Genomic DNA, 14,513 nt, shown 5'->3' on the forward strand with positions numbered 1-14,513 from the left:
AAATGACTTTATGTTATTCTGATCAATAACCAAATGAACTCTAACATTTCTATAGAGTTTCCATAACTACTAATGCTCAGTGTTCCTAGAGCTCACACAGTTTGACTGAACTCTTAGCAACTGAAAAAGTGACACATAGAATATGAACTCTAGTTTTTTGATTGGTTAAGATAAGTGGTGCAGGCTTTGCAGACGCCCCTGTCCCTTGCTGCTTCTTCATGCAGCCATGGTCAACCCCACAGTGTTCTTCGACATCATGGCAGATGGCAAGCCCCTGGGCCGCATCTCCTTCGAGCTATTTGCAGACAAAGTTCCAAAGACAGCAGAAAACTTTCGTGCTCTGAGCACTGGAGAGAAAGGATTTGGATACAAGGGTTCCTCCTTTCACAGAATATCCCTGGATTCATGTGCCAGGGTGGTGACTTCACACGCCATAACAGCACTGGTGGCTGGTCCATCTATGGAGAGAAATTTGAGGATGAGAACTTCATCCTGAAGCATACAGGTCCTGGCATCTTGTCCATAGCAAATGCTGGACCAAACACAAATGGTTCCCAGTTTTTTATCTGCACCGCCAAGACTGAGTGGCTGTATGGCAAGCATGTGATCTTTGGGAAGGTGAAAGAAGGCATGAACATGGAGCGTTTCGGATCCAAGAACGGCAAGACCAGCAAGAAGATCACCATTTCCGACTGTGGACAACTCTAATTCTTTTGACTTGCGGGCTTCTTACCCACCAGACCATTCCTTCTGTAGCTCAGGAGAGCCTCCCCCACCCCATCTGCTCGCAATGCCCTGTAATCTCTGTTCTCACTGAAATTGTTTGGGTTCCATATTTTCCTCATTCCCCTCCAAGTCTAGCTGGATTGCAGAGTTGTTTATGATTATGAATAAAAACTAAGTAAGAACTGTTAAAAAATAAATATAAGGGGTGCAATATAGATGATGATGATGACTAATAACGGTATGTTCTATTACTATTCCAAATAGGCTTCTAGAAGTGGAGCAGCAGTAAAAGAATGAAAATTTCTCAGTGTAGACATCCACCTGCAGGATGGTCCTCACAGTAATAAACTTTTATTCAAGTAGTGTGGTGTTTAAAGAGAATAGTGTGGAAGGAAAGGGGAAAGTACAGGGAGATTGTGGAATTACATTTGCTTTATGCTACAGAGATTTATATAATTATAATTATATATATAATTATATAAATATATAATTATATAATTTATATAATATAAATGTAAACTAGAAATGTGAGACAAATGATAATATGAAGCTTTGGTGGTATTTCTTAAGTAATTTTCTCTTGCCCTAAATTTTCAATTCTGTGCGGAAAAAAATTACATACTTCTGTCATTAGTTTAAGAAAACCCACAGAGATCAGTCTCATTACCCTTGTGGATTTGTGTCTATCTTCCTCTTCATATGCCTCAAGATACTTTATTAGTATGTGCATTGTTTTTCACAGGAACACTAATGTGACAGGCAGACTTGAAACCCTTTGTCTGGGAGATGGGTGTCTCAATATATTTTCGTTATGCATTTTTTTTTTTTTACTACTCCCCTTAGTGGAAACTGCAGTGAGTTATGGGATAGCTACAAAGACAAACACTCCCTTTAAGCACATGCACTCATCTCTTCTGCATCCTGGGGACAATGAGGCAGTGGTCCCAGAAGCAAGAAAACTGTGTAGTCTTTGTTTATGTTGTGAAGAGTTAGGAAAGGCCTTGTGGGAGAAGAGAGGCAAGTGCATGGGCACAATCAAGTAGGAAGACTGGGGTGGGGGAGAGGGGGAAGTAAGGGACATTTCTTACACCCAAGGAAATAACTATTTTTGAAATATTACTGTAGCTTGTCAGCCTTGACTATTTTTTTTTCAGATTCCCAGGAAACTAGGATGAGTAATTATAGGCTGTGACTATCATTGTCAAGATAGTTCTATAATTAGAGAAATACAAAATATGTCTCACTCAGAGGCACCACACTGTCAATTATGAAAGGTTAATAAAGTCAGAACAGCCATACAGTAGGGAAATTGAAGACTGTAGATGTTCTGTCCTCAAACAGGGGGTTCTTTGCTATGGCAAACCCAGCAGGAGAAACGGGTCCTGAATTGTGTAGTGAAGCTGGTGGGATAAAGTTTTCCCGTTAGTCTCACGATGCAGTTGGGATCCATCTTCACTTGTATAAATGTGATGAAATGGCTTAAACAAGGCACCTTACCATCTTAGCTGCTCCTGACACTGTGATAAAATGCACCCCCCCAAAAAACAACAACACCAGATAGAATGGGCTTATTCTTTCTGCCTCACAGTTCCAGATAAAGTTCATCGTGACGGAAAAGTCTAAGCCTGTTCAAGTCCTCCAAGGAGGTTTGGGAGCTGGGAACATGGCATCTACAGTTACAAAGCAGACAGCAATGAATGCTGATCCTCTTCATTCAAGAAAATAAATATATGTGAACAAAAGTGCTGTTTGAAATTATATAATTGTTTACTTCGCAAATAGGAGAAGCAGTTGAACTGCCTTCAGGCATTGGGTCCAAATTTACTGATGTTCAAATAGACCTGTATGCTAATAAGTGACATGGTTAGAGTCATTGATTACACAGTCTGTGCAATTTTGTTTTATTTCAAAACCTAGAAAAATCTCCTTTTTTTTTACCCAAATTATAGGAACTTAAGATAACATATCTTTAGCTTTTAATAGAATCATGTTTAAACTTCTCAGAATATTTGAAGAGTCCACAGCAGCTGAAACTTCCTGCACAGGTTGTGTGGTCATTTCCCTTCATCCTCCCTCTCCCCTGCTTTCCTTCTCCCCTGCTCTCCTCTGTCCTCCCTCTCCCCTGCTCTTCTCCATCCTCCCTCTCCCTTGTCCACCCTCTCCACTGCTCTTCTTTATCATATATTGTATATTTAGAATATGAAGTTTCTGTAAATAAAGTGTGAGAACTCTGTGAAAATTAGACTAAAATAAAATTTTACTCAAGATAGCTTTATTCATCAGCTTCAAGTAGATGTGATATTTAAATACTAACAATCATTTCGTAGTTTGCACATAAGAATAACTATAGAAGTCAGTTTTAAAAAGGAAACAAAAATTCTTAAGATTTCGGTTGAAGAAAGGTATCTGTCCACATGTGTGACTTCTTCCATCCTCCTTAATATGCAGTGTAACAGTGACCTCTTTCATTCTGTACTTAAGTCAATGACAATAGCACTCAGCTTTAGCAGGTCCCTGCCTGGAGGTCCCTGCAAAGTTAGTTGAATATTACTAAAGGTCAATGTGTAATTGTAGTTGTGCTATCTCCCCTCCCCCAAATAGCTAGCATTTACATTGCTGTGGCCTAGTAAGCTGATTAAGTTTAGCATCTCTGGTTCAAACAGAAATGTTAATTACTTGTTAAAAAGGAAAAAAAGTGAAAATGGTGTGCTTCATAATTACAACCTTGTATTTGAAAGCCTTTGGCATAAAGAACCTTTGGATATGTTCTATTTCTGCTAATTGACCTTCTCCACTCAGAAGCTGGAAAATTACCTCTACAGATAGCTAAATATAATTTCAAGCCTTTCCCATCTGCAAACTTGTGGGAGCTGCTTTTTAATTCCTCAGGTGTACATTGAGATACTGTGGTAGAGGAAGGAAAATACAATGATGTCTCTTGTCAAGAAGTCCCAAATTTAGTCAATAAAGACATATACAAGTATATGTGTGTAAATTCATACATGAACATATATCTGGATGCTAAAGAAGTTAATTCTGCAAAGGCAGAAAGCCCAAATAAACTTCAGAGGGTTTGAGTTGGAGAGCAGGGAGTGGTTAGAAGTCTCATAGTCAGTACAAATGTTCGAGAAACATGCAGGGTCTGTGTAAGGACATGAGAATTTGAGAGTGGCAAGGAGTTGAGTTTGGTTAGAATGGGGTTGATAGATTAAAACATAATCAGAGAGCAGAAGGGAAATATGGATGGAAACCAGGTAACAGCCATGATGCTTAGCCAAGTCCACATACAATCAATACTATTCATAGATTCCCTTCACATTTCTCACCCTCTGTCAAAGATTTTAGGTTATCAGCTGCTAAACTGTAAAGGCAGTAGAGACTAATGGAGGCATTTTAAGGCATGGTTTAGAACAAACCTGTTCGTGCAACAGTGTGGAGACTGTTATATGATAACCTCTCCTGTATCAGGTTTGAAGAGGGACAGACTAGAGACTACAGACACATCGATACCTTATCCAGTTCAGTATCTTAAAACCAGGCTCTCATTTTTACAGGTACTCAGAACACAATAGCAGAACATTTAGCTTTATAGGTGACACGTGTGTGTCTTTGGTTTTGAGCACAGCTTCTGCAGTCTGTCACACCATTGACTGTCCTCCCAGCCCTTGACCTTTTGATTCCCTGACATTCTGATTAAGATTTCTCATTTGGCAAGAAGCTGCAGAGTAATAATTCTACCAGCTGCATTTTTGGCACAGCCTCAAGACTTTTCACATCAATGTGCATTTCTCACACCAGACTTTTCTAGTTCTTTGATCTGGTTCCAGACAGTAGAGAGATGAATTTCACCTGTGGGTAAAAGGTTACATAGGATAAACAGACAGCAGGGCTGTAGTTGCTGCCTGTATAACAGGTAAAGTAAGATGAAGTCACTAATTGGATGCAGAGTATGAAGGAGATAATGGCTAGTCTTGATGACTTCCAGGTTTCCAATAGATAGAGAGGCTTGGCAAATGATCAAAAGGAAGAGTTCGTCTAAGCAGAATTTACCTCTTTTTTATATGCTAATTCAGGAGGCATGTGCTGCTTGTCTGTTAAATACTGATGAATTCTAGGGTCAGATTTTCTTCCCTTATCTCATCCTTACATCTAGACTTTGTATATTATCATCCATTATTGTAGTTCCACCACCATTTGCTTATGTGCCTGTCTCTTCACTGCTAGAACTTCTCCTCTCCTTCTAGGTAGTAGGAACTCAATGAATATTTACTGAATAAATGAGTTGTAAAATTTCAGTGGCCCTGACTTCCACATTTTCCCAATAGTTATTTTTCTAATACATACATATATAGATACATATATATATATGTATTATATATATGTAAATTGTTTTCTAACACACAGAAGTATCTGAGTCAGAATTTCAAGATTATAGTCATTTTTTAGTTACTTTCATGGGAGCAAATTGATGAGTGATATCAGCAACGACTAAATTCACTCATGAAGAAAATGTGTAGAAGAAAAACAACTGGATGTCAACAGTGCTGAAGTCTTAAGAACAGGAAAATATAGGATATGTTCTCAAGAAAAGAGTGAAGGTCGAGGCAAGATAAAATCAGGGAATAATCAAGGAAACAATTTAGTTGGAAGAGTCTGTGTGGCAAGCACATCCATTGAGCCACCCCTAAACCGCAGGGTGCCATAGTTCGACTATGAGACATAGGATCATGTGTTTGAACACTTAGTCTACAAACTGTCAGCACTGACTTGAAACAGTTGAGGAACTTTTAAGAGGCAAAATCTTGTTGGAAAAGGTGGGTCATGGGGGCAGGGCTTGAGGTTGTATAGTACACCCTCTCTTCCCAACTATTCTAGTCTGTTCTGGTGCAATGTGACAGACAACCTTTCATACTCATTCCCACCACCATGGCTGCCTGGACTGGCAGACTGTATATCTCATGCTTGGATAAACTGCAGCCCTCTTCAGTTGCTTTTGTCAGCTGTTTTGTGACAGTAATGAGACGAGTGGCCAATAACAAGGACAGCTGACATGTGAGCCAGGAGACAGGATTTTACAATGATTCTGTGAGTGGGAGAATTTAATAAGGTGCTGTGTTCCCAGAAGGAAGGATGAACAGTTCCAACAATCAAAGATGTGAACAGCGGTGGATGTGCTTGGCACCAGTCCTGAGTGAGAGCCATCACTTTCAATGTGAGGTATTTGACATGTCATACCTTTACAACCAGAGATACTGATTCTAAGAGGGAAAATATGTCCACTACAAAACAAAGGAAAAGTCTGTTTCACTGCAAACTGTGGCTGCTGTTTGGGCACTTCAGAGAATGTCCATGACAGAGAATTCCCATGTTGGCAGGGGCAGTTGTCCCTGATTTTCTAGACAAAGGCACTGTTGTAGGATGGGAGCAGGGAGGGATATATTTGAGATATAGATAATGCACTCGGGTATCATTTGGTACTTCCCTGCCCAATTTTAACAGTGAAGGAAAAGCTGAAGTGCAACCTCATCAGAGTGATATGACACTGAGACCAGAAGAACTGCAAATGGAGGATAGCGAGGAAAGGCTGTGATGGCATCAGTTGACATTTTGAGACCAGAGGACTGGAGAAGCATCAGATTGGCGTCTTGCTAAATTTTCTCATGGGGCACAGAAAGGGCCCCAGGAAGAGGTAATTCTAAAACATATGAAGAAGGAGATCCAACTGTCCACTGGATTAGATGCCTGGAGGCACTTCCCAGATTCCTATTTATTGAAGTTTGTTGACCTCCTTGCTAGTAATGCTGTTTTCAGACAGTTTTTTTTTTTTTAATCTCTAGGCTCCCTCAAGGACTGGCTCAGCTGCCCACAGGAGTGTCACTCAAGGCCATGACTCTTTCCAGGCTGGTTAATAATTAATTGGCTTAAGAATATAAAGGCCTGAACATCTTTACCCATCCCAGGTCATGTTGAAGTTCTAGCCTCAGTATTACTTGTGTGGTCAGTCAAAGCTGACATTAGGCCTTCATCACAGCCCTAATATCCTTCATTCATAATCTGTTTCCTTCCTCTCCCTTCCACAGCTATTAACATCAAGGATTCCTCCTAATAAAACTATGAGATAAACTCATTCTTCCCTGAGGATCTCAACTGATGATATTTCTATAACAAACAGTCTTGTGTGGTTTTTCACACCACTCTTCCTTATATCCTCAGGAATGGGATCTGTGTCTTCTTTAGGGATCTCAAACTGTTGGTTTCAGCTCACTTTGTTCATGGGATGATCTTCCAGGTAGAGGCCAATCAGAGGTGATATCAACTCTTAGCCTTAATCATTCATGTTTTCTCTGTATCACTGTCATTGGGTTGTGGAGTGTACAGTTTTTCTCTGCAGGGTACATTTTTCTCAGAACACACAGAATATTAATCTATTTTTGATTCACATGCCTATTGCACATCTATTTCTGCAGAAACATGAAAGCTGTCATTTAAGATTTTACAGAGATAAATTAAGTCTTTCCACCAACAAAATTATGTGGAACTAGCAGTCTCCTCTATGAGCATCAGAGCCTTTCATGGCTTCACATATAACATGCTTCCTTTCCTTTAGAGCCCAACTACTGATGTCATTTTCAGAAGCAACATTCAGAAAGGGTGACTGAATATGTTCAGTCCATATGTCCCTTGTCTTCCCAACCACAGAAGCCGACTTCCACCATAGTTTCCTGAGTGTGCTTCATTCTTGAGTCTAGATGCAGAAAAATATTTGTTATCCACTGGGTTATTATCACAGACTAGCATATGAGAATGACTTTGTCAACCAGAATACTCAGGGACAAGCATTAGTCACTGAGCCAATTCTGCATGTTAAGTGATTCTGTGAGGATGAGTGGCACCCAGAGGCCACTTCACTGTCCCATAGCTCATCATGATGTGATGATGGAAAATCAGAATTCTGACTCTAGATAAGCAACGGTCACATTCCACATTGTACATTGTTACATACATATTATTCAGAATAGTCAAACTAAACAGGAGTCTTTTCTGATAAAAGTCACTTTACTGATGTCTATCTTAGTTTATTTCACTAGATTAAGTTTCCACTTCTCCCTTCTCCTAGAAGGGTGCTAGAACCTGTTGCCTTGTTGATAAAATAAACATAAAAATGCAGTTCCTTGAGCTGGTCAACTGAAAGCACACGTGGGTTCATTTCAATTAAAAAACAAAATTACTAAGTTAATGGTCTCAGTCACATAGCCCACAGACATTCTTGGTTTTGACAGAACCATGTTTTAAATTTTCCCTCAAATGAATGGCCATCCTCTATGGATCTAATACCTGTCAGACCTCATTAATTTAAAAAAGCTGCTCAGCTCTGAGGACTTCTAAGTTTGCAGTCTTGCTTAAGGAAATGTAAACTATTAGTATCATCACTGATTTAAAAGAAACTCTTATTATTACAATAATAAATGCAATACTACAAATGCCTAATAAAGTATATAAGTCTTTGTATGTTGACTTCAAATGCTTGCTATTTTTTGGTCAGCTCATTGAGAATCAATGTAGTAATGTACTCATTGCTTTATCTCCAAAGCCCAAGAACGTGCCTGGGGCACCATAAATGTTCTATTTGTTGTGTTTAATTTAACCTCATGGGAAAGTATATCATTAAGATAGGATAGATATTAAGGAGAAACAGATATGGAATTGAAGAGAAAATAGAAGTAAAACAAATGTGGAAATAAGTGGCCAAGTAGAACTTGTAATTAACCTCGATTAAAAAAAAACAAAAACAAAAAACAAAACAAAACAAAAAAACAGTGACATTAAAGCAGCAAAGACAACATCAATTGAACTCAGCAGTCAATCCCCAGGGCAGCCATGTCTGCAACTGTGAGGTTCTAGGAAGTGAAAATGCAATAAATTTTTTAAAGCTCCAAACAACAAACCATGGAGAGTCCATATTAAGAAAGCAGGACCTTTGAGTGTTACTCTTTAGAAAATAACACCTGGGAGTATTAGAGAAGCAGGCACTAGGCTAACTGGAAGCCATTTGCTACATTATTATATCAGCTACCTGGATGCTTGCATGAGATGCCTGTCAAGAGCATGAATGGCCTGATTGGGATTATGTCACCCAATATGGTTTGACCTGGTGTGGGCAAATTAGGCAGACCGGCCAAGTTTACCAGCTTCTAAACTTTCTCTCACCTGTAGTTTCTCATCTGTAATTCACCAGTGTCTTTTGGATAACCTGTGTAGTAAGTCACAGCCTTGATTGGAGTACTGCTTTTCTCAAGCCATGCCTAGATTCTCTTTTGCATTTCAGATTCCAATCTCTTCTTGACTCATCTTTCTGTGCTCTGAATTTGTCCCTTGTTACAGGACTCCCAATTGATTTTAGAGTCAAGTTAAAATCCCTTCAGCAACACTTATCAGCCTGTGCATGACTTCCTCCATCAAGCTGCTCTCAAACCATCAGGTTCCACTTTTCCTGAATCTGGGCTGGCTCTTTTCCCCATTTTGTCAACAATCACTTTTATTTTGAAAGTTGGATGTGTTGTTTTGGGAAATCCTAGGACTGGAATGCAGTGACTTACTGTCTTAGTTAGGGTTACTATTGCTGTGATGAAACACCAAAAGCAAGTTGGGGAGGTATGGTTCATTTGGCTTATACTTCTATGTCATCAATAGTTTATCTATCACTGAAGGAAGTCAGGGCAGCAACCCAAACAGGGTAGGAATCTGGAGACAGGAACTAACAGAGGTCATGGAAAAAATGCCTACTGGCTTGCTCCCAATGGTTTGTTCAGCCTGCTTTTTTATAGAATCCAGGACCACCAGCCCAGGGGTGGCCCCACCCACAATGGGCTGGGCCCTCCTCGATCAATTACTAATTAAGAAAATGCCCCACAGATTTGCTTATAGCCTAATCTTAGGGAGGCATTTTTTTTTTCAACCGAAGCTCCCTCCTCTTTGATGGCTCTAGCTTGTAGGAATTAAAAACAAAACTAGCCAGGACTTTCATGTTTGACTGACTTGCTTGGGAATATGGCTTCATATTTTCTGGAAGGACATGCATTCTGTAGTGAAGAAGAAGCAGATGTCTACATATTCCACTGTGTTGATCATCAATTGGAAGGCTCATGTCATAGTAAAATGATGCTGTTATTGGCTGAACATTCTGTTGTCTTTATAGATGGCTCTTTGAACACAGACAGGTTCATTTGTTCACATATTACTCACTGCTGTCTTTAAATAATAATGGCAATGGTAAGTAGGTGCAATGCAAGACACACTGTATGGGCCACTGATACTAAAACTGTAAAGTCAAGCCCTTTACCGAAAATGTTTGCTGACACATGACCTAGAGCTTTCTTGTTTATTTGAGCCTGTCTGAAGCAAATATTCTCCCATTAGAATGGAGGCTGCTCAAGGGTGTGTGGATTTCCACTACTGCAACCAATACAGAGAAGATGTGGGATTTCTGATTGAATGACAGGCATTCATCCAAGAAACATTTTTAAGTGCACCAGATGAGCAGCAAAATCTAGAAACAATTTATAGTTTATGCGATAGAAAGGATATTTCCATACCTCTTCCTCTCAACCCACTGATTCTTATTTAAGGTTTTACCACACAAGGGCACTGTCATAAAAATACCTCAAACTTTCTTGAAGGAAGAGGTTTTAAGATGTGGCCTCTTTAAGGGGAGACTGCAGCTTGCATCCTACTGCAGAGGCATCACTAGAGAGTAGCAGTTGAATGAAGGCTGAATGAATGAGTTTCTTTTCTGGTTGCAAATAATTTTACTTAAAATATGTTGTTTGAAAATATGAGTAAACTTGAATTTCACAACATTCATAGCTCCATGGTTAATTAAATAACACTCAGGCACATGTTAGTTTAGAGAATGCACTCATATTTTCAAGGAGATTATCTAAAAGCAGAAACTGATACAAGGGGCTTTTTGGGTCATTCTGGTAATTGCAAAGAGCCCTAGTTTGCCTAGAACCAAGAAGAGCACCAGGGTCAAGAGAAGCAGGGGCAGCAAGCTAGGTTTAAGATATTTGTTTTGACCTTCTCTCTCTCTCTTTCTCTCTCTCTCTTCCTCCATTTTCTCTCTCCCTTCTCTCTCTTTTCCTTCCATTCCTTCCTTCTGTCTTCCTTCCTTTCCCTTCCTTCCTTCCTTTCCTTCTGTTCTCCCTCTCTCTTGCCTCTTTCTTTCTTCTTTCCTTTCTTTTTTTCTTTCCTTCTTTCTTTGTTTCATAGGGTTTTGGCTATACTGAACTTGCTATAGACCAGGCTGCCCTCAAACTCAGAGAACTACCTGCCTCTGCCTCTCGAGTAGCTAGGTGTGGTAGAGCATGCCTTTCATTCCAACACTTAGTAGGGTCTCTGTGAGTGGGTTCCCTGACAGTCAGGGCTACACAGAGAAACAAACAAAACAACAAAATGAACCTACAATTTTTTCATGGACATAACTTTTAAGGGATGACTAGATTCTAATCCTAAAACCCATTGTGGGAAAGGGTTGGGAAGGAAAATAAATCAACTTTCTTGGGTAGGTTATTCTCTATTGCTGAGTCTCTGAGTTTCTTTTGTGATTGTTTATTTAATCTAAAAAATAGGAGAATGCTATTGGGATAAATAAATGTGATTAAGTAATAAACTGGTTTTGATTATTCCTGGCATAGTATTTTCCCCCCACTGGTTTTTCTCTTTTCCTAGGCATTTATGGTTTGTATATATTTTTTAAAAATTTCCCTCTGCCTTTCTATACCCCCCTTTTTCATCCAGAGCTCAGTGATCTAAATCGTGTTCTAAGTACAGTTGTTTTTTTTTCTTTTTAATATTAAAAAAAAGGATTTATTATGTACAATATTCTTCCTGCATGTATGTATGCCTGTATTCCAGAAGAGGGCACCAAATCTTATTACAGATGGTTGTGAGCCACCATGTGGTTGCTGGGAGTTGAACTCAGGGCCTCTGGAAAAGCAGCCAGTGCTCTTAATGACTGAGCCATCTTTCCATGGCCAGGTAGATTTCTTGTCCCAAAGGACTCCAGGATGCAAAGCAATTAGCCTGTCCTCCTTCAGGTATCTGATTTTTGTCTATGTTAGAGAAGGAAAGAATCTGGATGGATTTACTGCTAAGATGTTAATGGCTTGACTCTTGTTTTGAAAAAGGACCATGTCTTAGTTTGGTTACTATTGCTGTGAAGAGACACTATAACCATGACAATCTTATAAAGAAAACATTTAATAGCTTATAGTTTCAGGTGTTTAGTCCATTATCATCATGATTGAGAGCATAGCAGTGTGGAGGCAGACATACTGCTGGACTAATAGCTGAGGGTCTCTTATCTTGCAGGCAATAGGAAGTTGACCCAGGCACTGGGTGGTACCCTGAGCATAGGAAATCCCAAAGCCTGCCCCCACAGTGACATACATCCTCCAACAAGGCCACACCTCCTAATAGTGTCACTCCCTATGAGATTATGGGGACCAATTATATTCAAACTACCACAGACCACTAGTTCACCCAAATGAATCAGAGATAAATCAGCCTGCCTCCATCTTAGGCTTAAAAGCTACTTTACAGTAAAGACAAGCTTGGTTCATTACTGTTTATTATTAAATCTATTTATCAAGGATTTGGCTAAGCCTCATCTACAACCTTAACTGGAAATGGTTCTGTACTGGTCCATGAAGGGGCAAATATGCTTTTGTTTTAGAAGGTTATTATGACCTCTTGCTTGTTATGACCACCTGTTTTAATGACAACATGACACCTTGTTATGACTACTTTGAAAGGTCCCCAGAGTCTAGCGCAGAACACACTCAGATACCAGCACAAAGGAGATTTTATTACTTGGGAGTGGGTGGAGTTGGGAGGTGAGAGGGGTGGGGGATTCTCACTTTGGATTGGATTGGGCAATTGACAAGAGCAGGGTTTTTTGTTGTTGTTGTTTTTGTTTTGTTTGTTTATTTGTTTTCCAGGAGTGGGTTTTTAAGGAGAAGAGCTGGGAATCTGTGCTAGGGTGAGTTGTTAAGTCCTGATTGGACACATCAGTCAGTGTAGCCAAATAATGAATTTTGATTTCTGGACCTTGGTGTTCAGTCTCATTTATGAGTTAGGCATAAGGAAGTGGCCAAATAAGGGACTAGACCTTGGTGACTAGCTTTAGGAATGTAGTTTAACAGTTTAGAAAGAAGAAAGAAGGGAAGAGGGAAGACTTGCTTGTTCCATGTTTGCAATTAGATAGCTCTTCATACCTTGCAACCATGTTTTTGTTTCAGGAAGTTGTTATCATAAGGGGTTTAGGAATTTTGGAAAGTGAGAGAGAGTGTGTAAAAATGGAGGCTGAGGGAAGGAGGGGGGTATAGAGTTTTTTTGGGAGCTGTTGTCAGGGTAGAAAGTGAAATGTATGTTTGTTTTAGAAAGAATCTCTCTCTCTCTCTCTCTCTCTCTCTCTCTCTCTCTCTCTCTCTCTCTCTCTTCCTCTTTGAGACAGGGTTTCTCTGTGTCACTTTGGAGCCTGTCCCGGAACTAGCTTATTTAGACCAGGCTGGCCTCGAATTCACAGAGACTGGCCTGCCTCTGCCTCCCAAGTGCTGGGATTAAAGGTGTGTGCCACCATGGCCCGGTGAATACCTCTTTTTGTTAAGGGAATAGGGAGTGAGGATGTGAGAAAAAAGAAGTGGGGAAAGTAAAAGCCTTTAAAGGAGCGAGTTAAGGTTGGATCTTGGAGGGGTCTAGAGACTGGCTGTGTACTTGGACTATGGGTGAGGGAGAGGGTTAGAGGCTTAGTGAGGAATATGATGAGGTGAGCAGACTCAGGAAGTGAGATTCTAGGTGCCTGGAGAGTGCTCGGTGTGGGTTTTGGCAAGCCAGTCAATATCATCAGAGATGTGAAAAGACTAACTATTGTTAGAGGTTTGATCTAAATGGCCTATGTATCAATTAAGATGACAGAGATTTTTCATTACTGGTAGTTCATTCCAGGCTCCTGTGGTCTTGATGACTGGGCAGAGCAGTTGTAGTTGTTTTGCTATCATACAGGGCAGTGGGCCTTTGACTGTCAGACCCAGGATTGAGAGAATATTTTCTATAGAGTAACTTGGGAAAATTGATCTCACTTTAACCAGAGCAATCAACCCAAAAGTGTTCACAGTTTGAGCAGAGCCCTGGAAGCAGGTGAGGCATAGGGCAGTTAAGTTCAGTGGATAGTATTACCACAACCCAGGTGGAGCTGTCCTCATGTCATTGTATCCTATCTGTCTTCTTTGGAGACCATAGAGTTTGTGTTAGGCATGGCTATGTCTCTATAATGGAAAGCGTAAACATTTTAAAACCATATTTAGCAAACTCTGAAGAGTTTGAGGACCATCTATCTAGCATGTCTGTTTTATAGGTTTATCTTTGAAAACATGTAAACTGGGTGTGTGTAGTTTAAGGAGCAAGAGTTTAAGGAAGTCTGCTGAAGGGTGGTGGAGACAAGACTTTGGAGTGTAGAACCCAGTAAGATAAGAGATGCAGGGATCCTAGGTTTGTGTAAGCTGCAGAAGGAGCCATCAGAGGGAAAGACTAAGCAGGCAGGGCTGTGTAGGGAGAGCACTTCAGGAGGTAGCTGGGCAGAAGCCCAGGAAGAGGGAGATGAGAGGCAAGAGAACATGGTCACAGAGAATTGTGGGTAATTCCTAGGGGAAGAGAGGAAAGGGTCAAGCTGAGAAGGTGGCTGATGAGGAGGGAGGGGACAGAAGAGGGTGGGGAGAGAAGACAGGACC

General features: G+C 40.2%; 1 pseudogene; it reads left to right on the forward strand.

Annotated features, from left to right (window-relative positions):
- The first annotated feature begins 208 nt into the window (after positions 1-208).
- On the forward strand, positions 209-871 carry LOC127214403 (peptidyl-prolyl cis-trans isomerase A-like; annotated as a pseudogene).
- The last annotated feature ends 13,642 nt before the right edge of the window (positions 872-14,513 follow it).

Source organism: Phodopus roborovskii, unplaced genomic scaffold (assembly GCF_943737965.1).
Source record: "Phodopus roborovskii unplaced genomic scaffold, PHOROB, whole genome shotgun sequence".
Classification (NCBI taxonomy): domain Eukaryota; kingdom Metazoa; phylum Chordata; class Mammalia; order Rodentia; family Cricetidae; genus Phodopus; species Phodopus roborovskii.